Source organism: Dermacentor variabilis, chromosome 1 (genome assembly GCF_050947875.1).
Source record: "Dermacentor variabilis isolate Ectoservices chromosome 1, ASM5094787v1, whole genome shotgun sequence".
NCBI classification, from domain to species: Eukaryota; Metazoa; Arthropoda; class Arachnida; order Ixodida; family Ixodidae; genus Dermacentor; species Dermacentor variabilis.
The window spans coordinates 83794736-83809310 of record NC_134568.1 but is presented as its reverse complement, the minus strand read 5'-3'; the positions used below and the strand labels follow the sequence as shown (position 1 = coordinate 83809310).

The 14575-nt window shown below is 49.5% G+C and overlaps 1 protein-coding gene across 6 annotated transcripts in view; it reads right to left on the bottom strand.

Annotated features, from left to right (window-relative positions):
- Baldspot (elongation of very long chain fatty acids protein baldspot) overlaps nt 1-14575 on the bottom strand; it is a 198441-nt gene that overhangs the window by 31921 nt on the left and 151945 nt on the right. The window contains exon 1 of one of the 6 annotated variants that reach the window (XM_075690778.1): nt 12679-12912. The exons of 4 other annotated variants lie outside the window; for them this stretch is intronic. The gene's annotated coding sequence lies outside the window, so the exon portion shown is untranslated. Of the gene's footprint in view, nt 1-12678; nt 12913-14575 lie in introns of those variants that run through there. One more of the 6 variants, XM_075690756.1, reaches the window with a different exon arrangement.

Below are 14575 nucleotides of genomic sequence, written 5' to 3'. Positions count from 1 at the left end.
GCACGCAGCTCGCAAGTGCAAACAAAAAGCTGACGGCCACACTGCGAGTGCAGGATGGTGCCGTACGACTGCACGGCCGTATCTTTCCCTGCAGGCAGGTTCACCGCCGACGACCACAGCGCAATGGCTCTCGGAGGCGTGCATGCATCCGACACGGGTATAAAGGCGGACGGCCAGCGCGGCGCAGCAAAACTGGCTTTGAGTTTCCTATTACGCTGCCCGGTTGCAGGGTAAACAGCCTTCTCAGCCTCTCTCCATTTAAGGCCGCAGTTTCATGTCGATAAAGGAGCTCCAGCGCCGATAGCATCCTTGCGAAGCCGAATCGCAAATAAAGGCTGCAATTCCCTTCAAAATTTCTCTCGTTGCCCGAGATCACATTTCTTTTTTTTTTTTTTACTCGTTATCTACTTGCATCGTTTTTAGAGGTTAAACACACACCACAGAGCGCTCTGTGCTGTGTGTTTCTCTTCTGTGTGTCTCGTCAAAATGTAGCGCAATCCAACTTCTAATATGCTATGCCAACACACCCAGTCTTCAAAGTTGGCAATTTGCATTCTTTAAAGCACAGAGAAATGTCTAGTTTGATTTACCTTTGCAATCAGACGCTGAATACCCTTTGTTCTGAACGATGACCAACTCACCAGTTGTGGCCTCAATCTACGCAGTCACAAGAAGCGGCTTAAGAAAACAGAAGGTGCACTGTAAAACTGTTTACACCCTTAATGTTCTCTTGTCGCACTGGTAACACTGGTAGCACTGCTAGCACTGGTAACATCCTTGCCGTTAGGGCCTTAGAAAAATTTATAGAGGCCAACAACGGAGCTCTATGTAGACGTGCGATGACAAAAGACGTACTTGAAAAATATGTAATCATTCTGGCAGCCTTGGGCGCACAAAAATAACCGACAGGAGAGTTTCACATCTCTCCCTGTGAAATTCTCTTGTCGGATGTTTTTGTGCGTCCAAGGTTGTCAGAATGATTACACAGTTTTTTAATTACGCATTTTGTCATCGCACGTCTAGTTAGAGCTCTGTTGTCGCCCTCTATAAATTTTCGTAAGGCTCTGACGGTAAGGGCGACAAGAGAACACTCTTAAGAGTGTAAACAGTTTTACTGTGAACGTCATGCTCATTTTGTTTTTACGTTATTTTCTGACATATATCAAATTTCTGCTCCCGGAAAAGGTATATATACTTAAGGTTGTATTGCACTGCGGCCTCCGCACAAATTATAAGAGCCTAACGACGACAAAAGCGCGCAGTGTGAAAAAAGAATATTCCCTCCCCCCACCCCCCCCCGCACATATCTGTCCTTTAAAATATAAATAAACACAAGTTCCGCGAAACAGCTACGGCCCGTGTCAGAGTCACCCTATATATATATATATATAGATATATAGTGAATCTTTTCGGGGAACACCCGCCGTGGTTGCTCAGTGGCTATGGTGTTAGGCTGCTGAGCACGAGGTCGCGGGATCGAAACCCGGCCACGGCGGCCGCATTTCGATGGGGGCGAAATGCGAAAACACCCGTGTACTTAGATTTAGGTGCACGTTAAAGAACCCCAGGTGGTCTAAATTTCCGGAGTCCTCCACTACGGCGTGCCTCATAATCAGAAAGTGGTTTTGGCACGTAAAACCCCATATATTATTTTCGGGGAACTATCTGCGCAACGAGTCCTAAGCCATATAAGCTCCACGTCTCATGCGATTGATTTATATATGCCCAAGACGGCTGGAGTAAGGCAGGAAAATAAACGACAAAGCAAAAGAAAGGAAAAAGGGCTGCATAAGTCAGGTATACGCGGCAGCGCTGAACGTGACCGGACGCACAAAGTCCGAACTATCACGCGAAATTGCTCAACACGCGCGGCTCCACCGTTTCCGTGATGTCGGCGGTCAAGAACAACGAGGAAAACACACACAAAGACGTTTTCCGACTGAGAAGACTCCACAGTGCGCCACCAAGGAAGACGGGCGCAGCGCGACCGTCAAAGGTTTCGTAAGCGAAGGCCATCTGAGTTGAGGCATTCACTGCGAAGTCTCACTACGGGCCTCTTCGTCACCGGCCGCGCTCTCGGACAGCGGCGCGCCGCTCTGGCAACCTCAGCACGCCGCAGTTACAGAAAGCAAACTCTTCGTACGTATGCACAGAACTACGAAGAGCTTACAGAAATGCTTGACACATGGTACAACCGTTGCAACTTATGTATTTTAATTTCAATATAGACAAAAGCGGCAAGAATGTGGCACTATAGGCTGAACGCCTACAGCGGTGCCATTGTTCCGAGCAAAAGGCCGTATTGTAGACACAGATGCTTTCCCCGCGAGTAAACTCCCATGCAGCACAACTAAAGCCAACCAGAGAGGTTGTCATTCTATTTGATGCCAACAGAAGGGGCGCCAAGGCAGATATATAGCCATAGGTGTCCACGATGGCGCCCCTACAGCTGTTCGCAGTACATATCAGAAATGTTTCCTGACGGGCCTTGAGGCGAATATTCAAGGAGACGGTTCCGCTTATTGTGGCCGTTCAATATGGTGCACGCATTGCCGACGACCGCAGCCCTATTTGACTAAAATGTCAACACGGATTGTCCTTGCTGGCCACCTTCCGTCATGGGGAACGGACTTGTACGGAAACCTGCCGCTATGAAACCCGCCCGATGGAAAAGCGGGCCGTTTGGATTGGCGGGGGTAGCCGGCACGACACCGGGATCGACGCGAATCTTGTCCTAAAACGTGGTGTTGCACGCAATGCACACAGTCTGCAGAGAAAATGATCGGTAGCGAGGCGCCCGTGCAGCCGGTCGGCAGAGCGCAGCTGGCGTCGGGGGTGCGCTACAAACAGCTCGCGATAGCGCGATGCCGAAATGTTGAACTATTGAGCCACTGAGATGACCTGTCGGAGTAACCGAGTTAGTTGAAAATGGCCAAGCACGCTGCCGGTACTTGTCGAAATGAAAGACGAACAAAAAACGCTCGTGGCAGAATGTATATGCCTTATACTATACCCCGAAGGTATATATTAGAAGATATTTGTTTGTTGCTTCAAATTCAACTACCCGCATCCTCAACTATCTCACGTCAATTGCCGAGTGCGACGGCTGCAACTTTTGGCCACACTACAGGAGCATTTCGCTTCTTTATTAAACGGCAAGGTTCAAGGCAATGACGCGGCATGTACTGGCCCTTCGGTGAAGCGCACTATCGTACCTAAAGAAAAAAAAAACGACACTGCTTCACAAGCAGAACCCCCGCGTAATGCTAGATCATGACATGTGCACGAATGATAGAGCGCATATCCTTATGTCATAATTACGTTTTCTCACCTCTAATCCGCACCTACAGCCGCCTCATAGGTCGCAAACGGCCGGATGCGCCCTTTACCGCACCTTCCGCGACAGATCTACAGCACCGCTACTCGGTATGGTTACGAGTGAACACAATGCTGACTTAAGTCACACCGCACTTGGAGCGCCGTGCCTACAGGCGTCGAACCCTTTGGCGTCGAACCATGCAGAGGGCAAATGCCAACGACGGTCACGAGCCATATACAGGTCAAATGTTTCGCCTCAACACGTTTATCTGAATAGTAGAAACTATTAAAGGAAAGTTCAGAGGTCAACTGGACTCCCAAAAGTATCCGCAGGTTGTACAGTTGCAGCTGTATGGTCGCATCTACGAGTTTCACAAGACTTCCAAGTTACGTGCCAGACGTCCGGGACATCTACAGGCGTATCGCCAGCGGTGTACGCAAATGTGGTATGTCAGTTGTTTGTACAACGACCCTTGTAGCAACTGTACGGAACACACAGTTGCTGCAAGAAGACTGTACAAACAAGGAGAGTGCGCAGAGAGGCAAAGTAAGAGGAAGGAAAACGGCTGATGTTAGCGGGGCAGTCAAGCTCTCGCCGAGCCACGACAGAGAGAGAGAGAGAGGAGCACTCGCGAAGCCCGCATGAGAGAAGCTGCGCGCGAATGTGTGCGAACGTTTCTCAGCACCTTCTTTTGTCCCTGCGCAGGCCAACGTAGGACCACTCGCAGCGCCTCTCCGCACTTGTCTCGAGAGGAAATAGCGGGAGACGCGCGCTTCGGCCATTTCTTTCCTTCCCATGCAACACCGTGCTGGTGGCGAGCACGCCTCGTTCACGACACGGCGTTTCGCACGAGCCGAAGTCCGATCACGTGCAGCGACGAGGAAAAACGCCCGCGGTGAGCAGATGACGACGTCTTCGCAAGCCCTGTTATTTCCGCGCGCACACGGGCGTGTAGTGCGTGCTGCCGCCGGCTACTTAACACCCGAACCGGCAAAATCCCCGCGGACGTTGCGTGACTATAGCCACTGGTCGCCTGGGCAACGCTTCGACTCTAACGCTTGGGCTCTCTTCACTGGAACACTACCCTGCCTTTCCACGCTTCCTGTGGGCGATGACGAGCAGCGAAGTCGCCATGTAGCGCTTGACGCGCTGAGGTACCCCCTTGTCGGCGCACGGTTTCGAGAGGCCGAAAAGTGCCGATATGCAATGTTGTTTTCTATGATGTGTGAGTATGCGTGGAACTGAAATTGCTAAATAGCCTACTATCCCAAAACCCCAGTTCAAACGTCTCAGCAATACAGAGCGGGGGAAAAAAAAGAAGAAAAAGAAAGCAAGTGAGCGAATGAGCAAGGTGACCAAAACGCTTAATGCTGCGCTGAAAAAAAAAAAAAGAACGAAAGTAGGAAGCTCTCTAATAAAAGGATAAGTGTAAACTACGAACAAACAAAATCGCAAACACTACCACATGACAAGTAATGCGGCATGGCGCAGTGTCGCACGTACAGTCAACCACAAAAGTTTATGGACCACGCGATCACGTAAAACGTTGAATTTGCGAGCGGCCTGTAAAAGAAACCAGTAAAAACGTACCCTGCTACATTGTTCGCATATACTAGCAGCGGCTGGAAATGCGAACAGCAGGCTCCGTTTTAGGCTGCTGATATATTATGTTTTTTTCTGAGATTCCTTGGTCACTAACATTTTGTGGGCGACTGTTCAGTAGCAAACACAACCCTTCCGAATGTGGCAACGCTCTGCTGCGTTCAGCGAGCGTTGCTGAAGGCTGCAGCCGTAATCTCCATGACGTAAGGAGAAATAATATATACACAGTACACTAGAGTCTCTAAGTAGCGACAGACGTCAGAGTAAGGCCGTGTCGGTCTGTTAGAAAGCCGCACCACTCACTGATCTCTAATAAAGTCTGTTGACTGACTGACTGACTTGACTTGACTTGACTGACTGACTGACTGACTGACTGACTGACTGACTGACTGACTGACTGACTGACTGACTGACTGACTGACTGACTTGATTGACTGACTGACTGACTTGATTGACTGACTGACTGACTGACTTGATTGACTGACTGACTGACTGACTGACTGGACATGACTTGACTTGACCGACTTGACTGACTGACTTGACTGACTGACTGACTGACTGACTGACTGACTGACTGACTGACTGACTGACTGACTGATCTGAGCACAGCCTTTGTAAAAAGTATATGCGCTGCTCCGCGCCTTCATCAGATATGTCGTTCGGGTGTGTGGGGCTGTTTTCGTGGCGCTCTCGATATTCCAGACCTGTGGTGGTGAGGACAAGAGTTCTGTTCATTCCCCACAGTGTTGGAACTTATGAAATACCACAAGAACTCCTTAAACAACATGTGGTCAGCCTGGCAGTCGTAAGCAACGTAGCCCGTATACTTTTGGCAAACAGTGTATACATACTCTGTATAGTTTCGTTCATGTGAACTACGTTTACACGAACCCGACAATGACCTGGCGGGTCGGCTGGTCGGGCCGAAATCGGTTCGTCAGGTTCATGTAAACGCTTGCGGATCGTGGCCTACAGCTTCGGTGTGGGTTGCGTCCGTCCGAGTGCACGAGGTCTGGGCCGACTCACTCGGTCCGCGTGTAAACGCGGTCGGGCTGGTCTGGGTCAGCCTGACTACGGACTCGACCCGCTCACCTCGAGTACGTGGAAGCGAAGCAACAAACTCGATGCTAGTCGAGTCAGAAGTCTGGCTGAGCCAGACCGATGCGACCACGTTTACATGCATTTCGCTAAGCGGTTCGAGCGAGTCAACCAAACCCTCGATGCCGGGTTGACACAACTCGCCCCTAAGTTCCCTAGGCTCCGACCAGTCCTTGAAAACGACGACCGGACTTAGGCCCGACGAGCCGCCCCATCTCCATTTTGTTGGTTCATGTGAAGGTATACCTTGCCAACTTCTATTTTCTTACGTCGTCTATGTGCCCGGCTTATTTATGTGGCCCAGTCAGTCGACGACGCGTCAGCACGCTACCACCTCGGACGCCCTCGCCGGGCACGCACCAGCGACATTGTAAACGTTGCGACTCCACAGTACAGCAACAACTTGGGTTCTTCGCGTGTGACAGTGTCGGGCTCAACATTGAAGTGACGCATTAATACAAGCAGGTAATCTCAAATGCCTCGCCAGACGTTCAATTCTTTCGATAACCTAAGCTCGTCAATAATAATAAGCTTCCACCGCGGTCCCTAGAGAGTTCTCAGTGTTGCACCGGTAAGCGACCGGCCAGAGGACTTGCCATTTACTGCTGTCCACAGTCAGAAAAGCAGCGGAGGTTCACACCCATCGCAAAAACAACCAGAAATAAAAGAAAATGCCACGAGCTGCAGGCCCTCAAGAGCGCGATACGGACGCAGACACTGCTGAAGACTGCAAAGACCGGCGAGGGTGAAGATATACGCGCGGGGCCAGGGGGGAGGGGGTCACTCCATTGATACGCAAGACCATCCCATCCGCACTGTTCCATTTGCGCAGCCGGCAGGGCGTTGCTCACGCACCGATCGCTCTTACTATATATATATATATATATATATATATATATATTCGTATTCGTGCACGCAGACACGCATGCACCGAGCATGGCCACACACCGACTACTTGACGATTGGCTCGCTTTTGACTCAGCAGCGCGTTCGTTTTCTGGCGGGCGCCAAAACAGCCGTCCCTCAGCAGTGCGGCGCTGAACCAGTGTTACCCTTGCTCTGGCTAGGAAGCCTACCTGATGCAGGCGGTGAAAGCTGCTGCTTACGCACAAAACGTTTGCCAAAGCGAAAATGTCGATTCCTGGGGACCTCAGGAATCGACAGTTTCGCTTTGGCAAACGTTCTGCGCGTAAGCAGCAGGTTTCGGCGTGAGGCGAGCGTCGCTAGATCGAAGCAAAAGCAAGGACAACACTGGTCAGTGCCGAATCGCTGATGATTGCCCACCTGCATGCCATGAGGACCCATCGCTAGACCGCCAACCTTATCCTGCATGCTCACCTACCGCGCGCGCAAAAAAATATCGCCGCAAAACACACTGCAGAACGACGTCTTGTTTGCGTGTTCCAACGCTACGCGCTTCTGGTCCGATACTAAGCATTCAAATAATTCGCAAGTGCTACGTTTATCGAGATGGTTGGCTATGCAGAGCAGCTGAACAGAGTCTGACGCTTCTGCCCACAAGAGATATTATTCCCGGTGCGGCGATTCGCAAGTCCGCTACATTAATTTGCCAAACTGGGATTACTACGTACTACACTGCACACTAAGTCTGTCTGTAAATCCTTATAGGAGCTATGCACTGACGTCATAGAGGCCACCATATTGTTGCTCAGCCAGCACGGTAAAAAGTATGCGCTTTCAATCAATCCGCTTATCCCCAACAACGCATGTGAATAGGACAACAAAATGGCAGATTGTCGCTTTTACAAGCCATACAGACTGACGCTGCCGCAATTATTATTATTACCGGTGAAAATATTTCAGATACAGAAGAACAAATGAATACTGAACAAGCCAAACTTGCTGATTGGTTTGCTGCTAACAAGCTTACCATTAATCCTAATAAAAATATAAATACATGGTATTCCACTCCCGAACTAATACTCCTCGACATAATCGTATAATACTACGTCTTAATAATTGCCTCTTCGATCGTACTAACTCTTTCTCCTACCTTGGTGTCCTTCTATACAGCTGCTTAAATTGGCAGTTTCAACTAGATGCTGCCCGCTCTAAGTTGGCTTCAAGTTGTTATGCCCTCGTGCAAGCCCGTGAATACTTGGACGTTTCAATACACCGCATTTTATACTGTACTCTAGTGAACTGCCACCTTTTGTACTGTGTAGAATCCCTGGGTTTGACATATAACTCCTACTTCGAACCAGTACGACGGTTGCAAAAAACGAGCTATACGCGCGATAACTTTCTTGCGATATATGAACCCTTGTTTATATGCTAAAAATCTTGCCTTTTGACTCCGTACGGGAATTAAGATTAGCCACACGTATTAACAATCTTATAAGATACAATGAGCCATTACCTATTTCGTTACTCTGCATCCCACAACGCCGCACTGGGAACCAAACTTTTGGTAACTTAAATATCCCGCCAATAAAAAACGTCTATGGCAAACGACTGCGACAGTATGCTGGAGCGAAGGTATGGAATGGCATTCCGCATTACATAAATAACTCGCAGAAATTGCTGAGAGCAATGAAAAAGTTATTTCGAAGTTATTATCTGTGCTTCTTGAACTGACATTTATGTTCTCTTTTTGTTAAACCATGTACAACTATTATTTCATCAGGTTTCTTTGTATTTATTGCGAGGTGCTGCATTTTTCCTGTTGCCTTCGCGAACTTTTCGAAAAAAAAGAAGACTAACAATAACACCTACACAATAAGTTTTCATTTGCAAACCTATGTACTACTCTTACTCAGTTATTCCTGTATTTATTGCAAAGTTGTATTTTTTGTATTCTTTGTTACTTTGAAACTCATTACTAGCATTATTTCAAACAATTTCTCTTATGTGCGTTTCGAAATGGGCCCCGTGCTATGGGATCACAGAGATTGTGCGTATCTTGTATAACGAAATGTATGGGTGTTAAATAAATAAATAAATAAATAAATAAATAAATAAATAAATAAATAAATAAATAAAATACTAACAGTATACATATACACGAGCAGTATATAATCGTCCCTGGAAACCATTTGACAACCGCAAATTGGTGTTGTACACATGTTCTGTACACCGATACAAAGTAAAATCTAAGATATTCATCAGTATCCATCGCGGTTGTGATAAAGTCTCTGGTAGAAGAGTCTGTTCCCTCTCGTGAGCAAATGTTCTGTACGCCTTTCCCTACAAAGCCCTACGTTGCCTGCAGCGCGGTCTTTCAATGTTTCCCAACGTAGTCGCCAGTTTTTTAAAAATTGCGATTTCGTTTAGGTGCAGCGAAATACGTAAAGAACGATTTGAAAACGGTGTAGGCATGGATTTAGCGGAGCGAAACGAATAAACAAACACGCACGCACACACGCACACATAAAGCAGCTTAAGCACGTAAATTACGTCGCGGGAAAGCAGTTCACAGCTGGCCTGGCGTCATTCCTGGACGAGACCATGGCCCGGCAGCGCGCATCACAACGCTTGACGGCTGACTACGTCGATGCTCATTTTGTGTGCGTCTGTATAGGTATATTTTTTTCTATTATTTCTCATCTGTTCGCTGTTTATTATTATGATTATTATTTTCAGTAACATTAGTATTAATTTTGTCAGTGCATGCTAGCTTTTCTCAGCCCTTTATTGTTGTTCTTTATCTTCTAGAAGAGAAAAACACTAATAAACGGCACCTCCTGGCAAGAAAACAATGCGCGAGCTTTTCTCCCGCTTCGCATTTACACAGCAGCAACAAAATGAACAACGCCCATACATTTAACATCGTCCACTTCCAAGGAATGGATTCTGAGTGATTCATTCCGGAGACCTTCACGCCTCCTAAACACGCAGTGTTGCTCTAAGGCATAATAACAAGAAAGAAAGAAAGAAAGAAAGAAAGAAAGAAAGAAAGAAAGAAAGAAAGAAACTGTGAAACATGTAATCGACTAAAAAGCGTGTGTATGGCCACACAGTAGCCATACACAGTTCACGCTTGCAGTAGAGCGCGCCCGGTCCGTTTGTTTACTATGGGGTTCACATACCCTTGCAAACTTCCTCGTTCACTCGCACGCTAAGAAGAGGTCACAATGGCGAGTCTACCAGGGCATCCAAACACGAACGGAAAGCATTAAAGTCAGACAGCACCGAGCCGTATCGGACGAATAGGTTAGTTTGGCGACCAGCCAGGCAACAACCTAAGGACATCAGAGAAACAGAGTAACGCGAAGTCGCTCGCGCGACACGACGAGTGTCGCATCTGATAGGGAGATATTGCAACGTAACGGCTCAAGGGTTCAAGTTACTTGGCACCGATAGTTTATTCTCCGTGGCGAATGCACTACGCCCGTACGGGTTCACGTTTAAGCGACGGTTGTGCTTTATCGTAGCTCAATGGAGGCAGTTCGAAAGCGAAAGCTGCGCATACTTTGCAACCCGTAAAAGGCCACCGCGTGATACATAGAGACGTTACCCGCGAGACCTTAAGTCCCGAAGTTGACCTGGAAGCCGCATCTTAGTAAAAGCGTTAGTGATCAATTGGCCGTAAGACGAACTTTAACAGGAGGCTATAGCCTCCTGTTAAAGTTCGTGCACAAGTTCGTTAAAGTTCGTACACAAGTGTATACACTTGTGTACCAGCGCTCTGCAGTGCGGATATCGCAGCAATTGCTGCCAGGTTACACCAAATACCATAAAAATGACGCTTGCGTGCAATGTACAGTCGCGAGCAAAAGTTTGGAGTCCACGACATCAGCAAAAAAAAAAAAAATTTCAGATTTCTTCCAGCACAGCTCCGCCATGTGGCATTACTTCAATACATGGCACTGGTCGAACACGCGCACTTAGACGGCGCCACTTTATTTCAGCCGGCGTGTTCAGCCTGCGAAGAAAAACATTTTTTCGCGGCCTAATTTATCGCCAAGTTCTTGCGCACGAATGTACGCAGAAGCGCTAAAGCGAGGAAAATAAAACGTAGCAACGTTTTTAGTAGTTTCGTAATTCTTGATGCCGTGAAGCGCATGCGCATCTCGTGGCGGGCAGTGCTTCGCGGCAAGCCAATAGGTTCGCTCGTAAGGTGAGCACGAGTACATAAAGTCAATATTTAAGTAATCTGCCTATTTCCATTTATTCCAAATAGCATCTCAATAAGACACGTGTGCAGCGGACCGAGAATTCCGCCTCACGCGCTACAGGACCGTGATGGACTTTCACAGGTGCCTGATCTCTCGCACTCCATGATCGGTGCCGAAGCCTGTGTATTAAGCAGTGTGCCGCGATACAAGTCGGCGTTACTCTATATGCAATGATGCACGCACGCCAGCACCGTTTGTTAGCTGGAAATCAGTTTTTTTTTTGTGTGTGTGTGTGTGTGGAAGAATTTATGCTATCGCCAAATCCGCAATAACTCCGCGTTGTGACGCAACAGTACATGCGCACTTGGTTCCAGCAAGGCGAAGCGTCGCAGGAAAATAAAAGCGTGGTGAGTACACTGACAAAGAAAGGAGGGCGCATTCGGCTGAGCTTTCAGCTTGAAGAGTAGTTCTGGCTCGTACGTAAAGTGCACGACCAAACCCGCCGTGGTTGCTCAGTGGCTTTGGCGTTACACTGCTAAGCACGAGGTCGCGGTATCATATCACGGCCGTGGCGGCCGCCTTTCGATGGGGGCGAAATGCAAAAACTGCTGTGTGCCGTGTAGTGGGTGCACGTGAAAGAACCCCAGGTGGTCGAAATTGATTTGGAGTCCCCCCTCCTCCCCCCCCTCAACACACACACCCTACGGCGTGCCTCATAATCAGATCGTGGTTTTAAGTGCACGACCAAAAGCCTAGCACAGTCGCAGCGTGGCTCTTCATCCAAATCTGTTGCGCTGAATATTCCTCAGTGGTCATTTCAATTACACCTTTGCGATTTCGAAGGGGGCGAAACGCGAAAACACCCATGTACTTAGATTTAGGTGCACGTTAAATAACCCCAGGTGGCACAAATTTCCGGAGGACTACGGCGTGCCTCACAATTAGATCGTGGTTTGGGCAAGTAAAACCCTAGAATTCAATATTTTTTTTAATTTTTAACGCCTTCGCGATAGAGCTACTTACTGGCCATGCTTACCGACCAGATCACCTATACCGTGATCTAAAGGACAGATAAGCGAATCGACTGGTGCGTTCTAATGAGAAGCGTTCGACGACGGCCGATAGAAAAGGATCAGATAATGACTAAGCAGGTAGCAGCAGTCACGTGCCGCCCTCCTTTCTGCCCCTTCAGCGGGAGCTCTCATCTACAGCTTGCTGTTGCAGTTGTAACTTGAAAGAGAAAAGGACGCCAACTTTGAAACGGAGATAAAGACGCCCTCGCGTCTCAGCTAGATTACAATGTCAAGAGCCCCAGATGGCAGAAATTAATGCGGAATCTGGCAAATGCGGCGGCCCTCTTCCGAAGCAAGTTTGGCGACCCACGTGCATTGGTATGCCAGAATTAAGATAATTTCTCGGAAAGCATTTCAAGAAAGTCGCTCAACGCGAGGGCGCACACCGCGCCGAGCAATGTTGAAACATCTATCCATTGACGCTCAGGCGCGAGTGCGCCGCGGATGACCACGGTCGTTGGGGCGCACAGGAATGTTCCGGTACTCCGTGCAGGTCGGCAACACTTACGATAAGGAGAGCGGCGTGGCGGCCACGAGTCGTCCGACGCAGCAGCGGTTGTCTGTCGGCGGCCGCTCGACCGGTGCAGCCAGTCGACGGGAGTCCCGAGTGAGCCACACAACCCGCGAGTCACGGATCCACAGGTGTGCGCGCGGCGCGGTCGCACGCCAGAGGCCAAGTGTCCGACTCGGATCGTAAACGCGCGCTGATCAATCGGCCGCGTGGTCGGATAGCAGAGGGGGACCTCCGACGGCGGCGCGAGGGCTGCGCATGGCGTGAGCCGCCGCAGCAGCTGACGTCACGCACCCGGCTGATACCCCGCTCTCAAACAAACCCTCGCTCCTTTCCCCAAAGACTCACAGTGCTCTTGGCCTCCTCGGTGAGAGCTGCGCGGCAACTCCTTCCCCAGCGCGGCGGTCAAGGTGGAAAAGGTGGAGATTCAACGGGCGAGGATATGGTGACTAGCCGAGGAAAGGCACAGGACAAGCGCCATTATTTCTTTTCGTTTTGTTCAGAGTCGATGAGTCCCTCACCGCGCTGCGCTCGGAAACGTTTCCCTTTCCGGAATAGAGAGGGCGGAGAGGAGCAGTAGGAGCTGATAATCACCACGAAAAGGAACAATTTGGATGATTTCGTCGTTTTCTTTTTTCTATACCTACACGTTTTCGTTAACTAAAGCATCAGAAGCGCTGATAAGCGAAGTCCCTCCAGCCAAGTGCAGAAATCAAGAAAGCAACAACTCTCGACCGGCCCATACATTGAATAGAAAGTGCGATGTCACAGTGCCCGTCCGATAATAACACAAGCATAAATATGTTTCACTTAATGAATAGCAATCTCAACTTTATGGATTTTTGAGTTAATTCTAAGCAAAAATAAACCGTATATAACGATACGATTACCATTCGCATACCAAATAGAACGACCAAATGTTGACTTTGGAGAAAGCCCTCTTGAGAAAATCGAACGTGAAGTGTGTGGTCTCCGTCTATGGCGGTGCTCCGCCGGGAGCCACCTAGACCACCGCGCGGGTCGAGGATCCGAACCCCTCAGGGAACGGTCAGCTCAGCCGCGTGTGTAGCGTGTGCCCGAAGCGGGCGCTCGTTCGGTCTCCTCTGGGAGCGAAACAGAGCGCCGCAAGGAGAAGGCCCAGAGTACAAGGAAGGCGTTTAATATACGACCACCTTGGCGTTCAGGATAGCTGTTACACCCGTCTCGGCGCGGGGCTCGTGAGCCGAAGCTCCCGCAAGTCAAGGGGTGACACTCAGTATCTCAAAAACGCGGTAACACGCCGCTATACGGGAGGATGGCTCCCAACGACAGTGATACCAGGGCAACGTTCCTTCAGCTCGGAGTAGCCTCCGAGGGCGACTCGGCGCAGTACGACCGCGCACGTCAAGTGAGCCGCGTCTCTTTGGCGTAGCCTTCAGAACAGGAGCAGCGAATAGGTACGCAACCCTTCGGCAAGACCGGCCAACCAAAGGTATGACCAGGAGAATCGGAAGTCAGTACGCACCCTTTCGCTGTCCGAGAGCTTCTCCCCGCGTTGCCGCTCCTCGGTCGACTTGAGTCGCCAGGAGAGAGGGAACGCGGGTTGCCACCCAAACAGACCAATCGGGTGAGTCCCTGGACCGTTCGGGTGCGGACAGCAGCAAGTGTTTTACCGTCCCACTGCCGTTCGGTGCCCTCGGAGGAACGAGAGAGAGGGAAAGCGGTGGACCGCGCGCGCGAAGTTCGAAAGCGACCTCGTCGCGCTGCGGCTCCTATGCCCAAAACGTGCTGCGCTATGGCGCTGCAACGAAATGGGTTACGCAGTCCCCACAAGTGAAACAATGAAAGTCACACCGAGCGAAAAACGCCGACGCAAGTTATCACATACCTTTCACGAAGGCCATTTCGCAGTAGT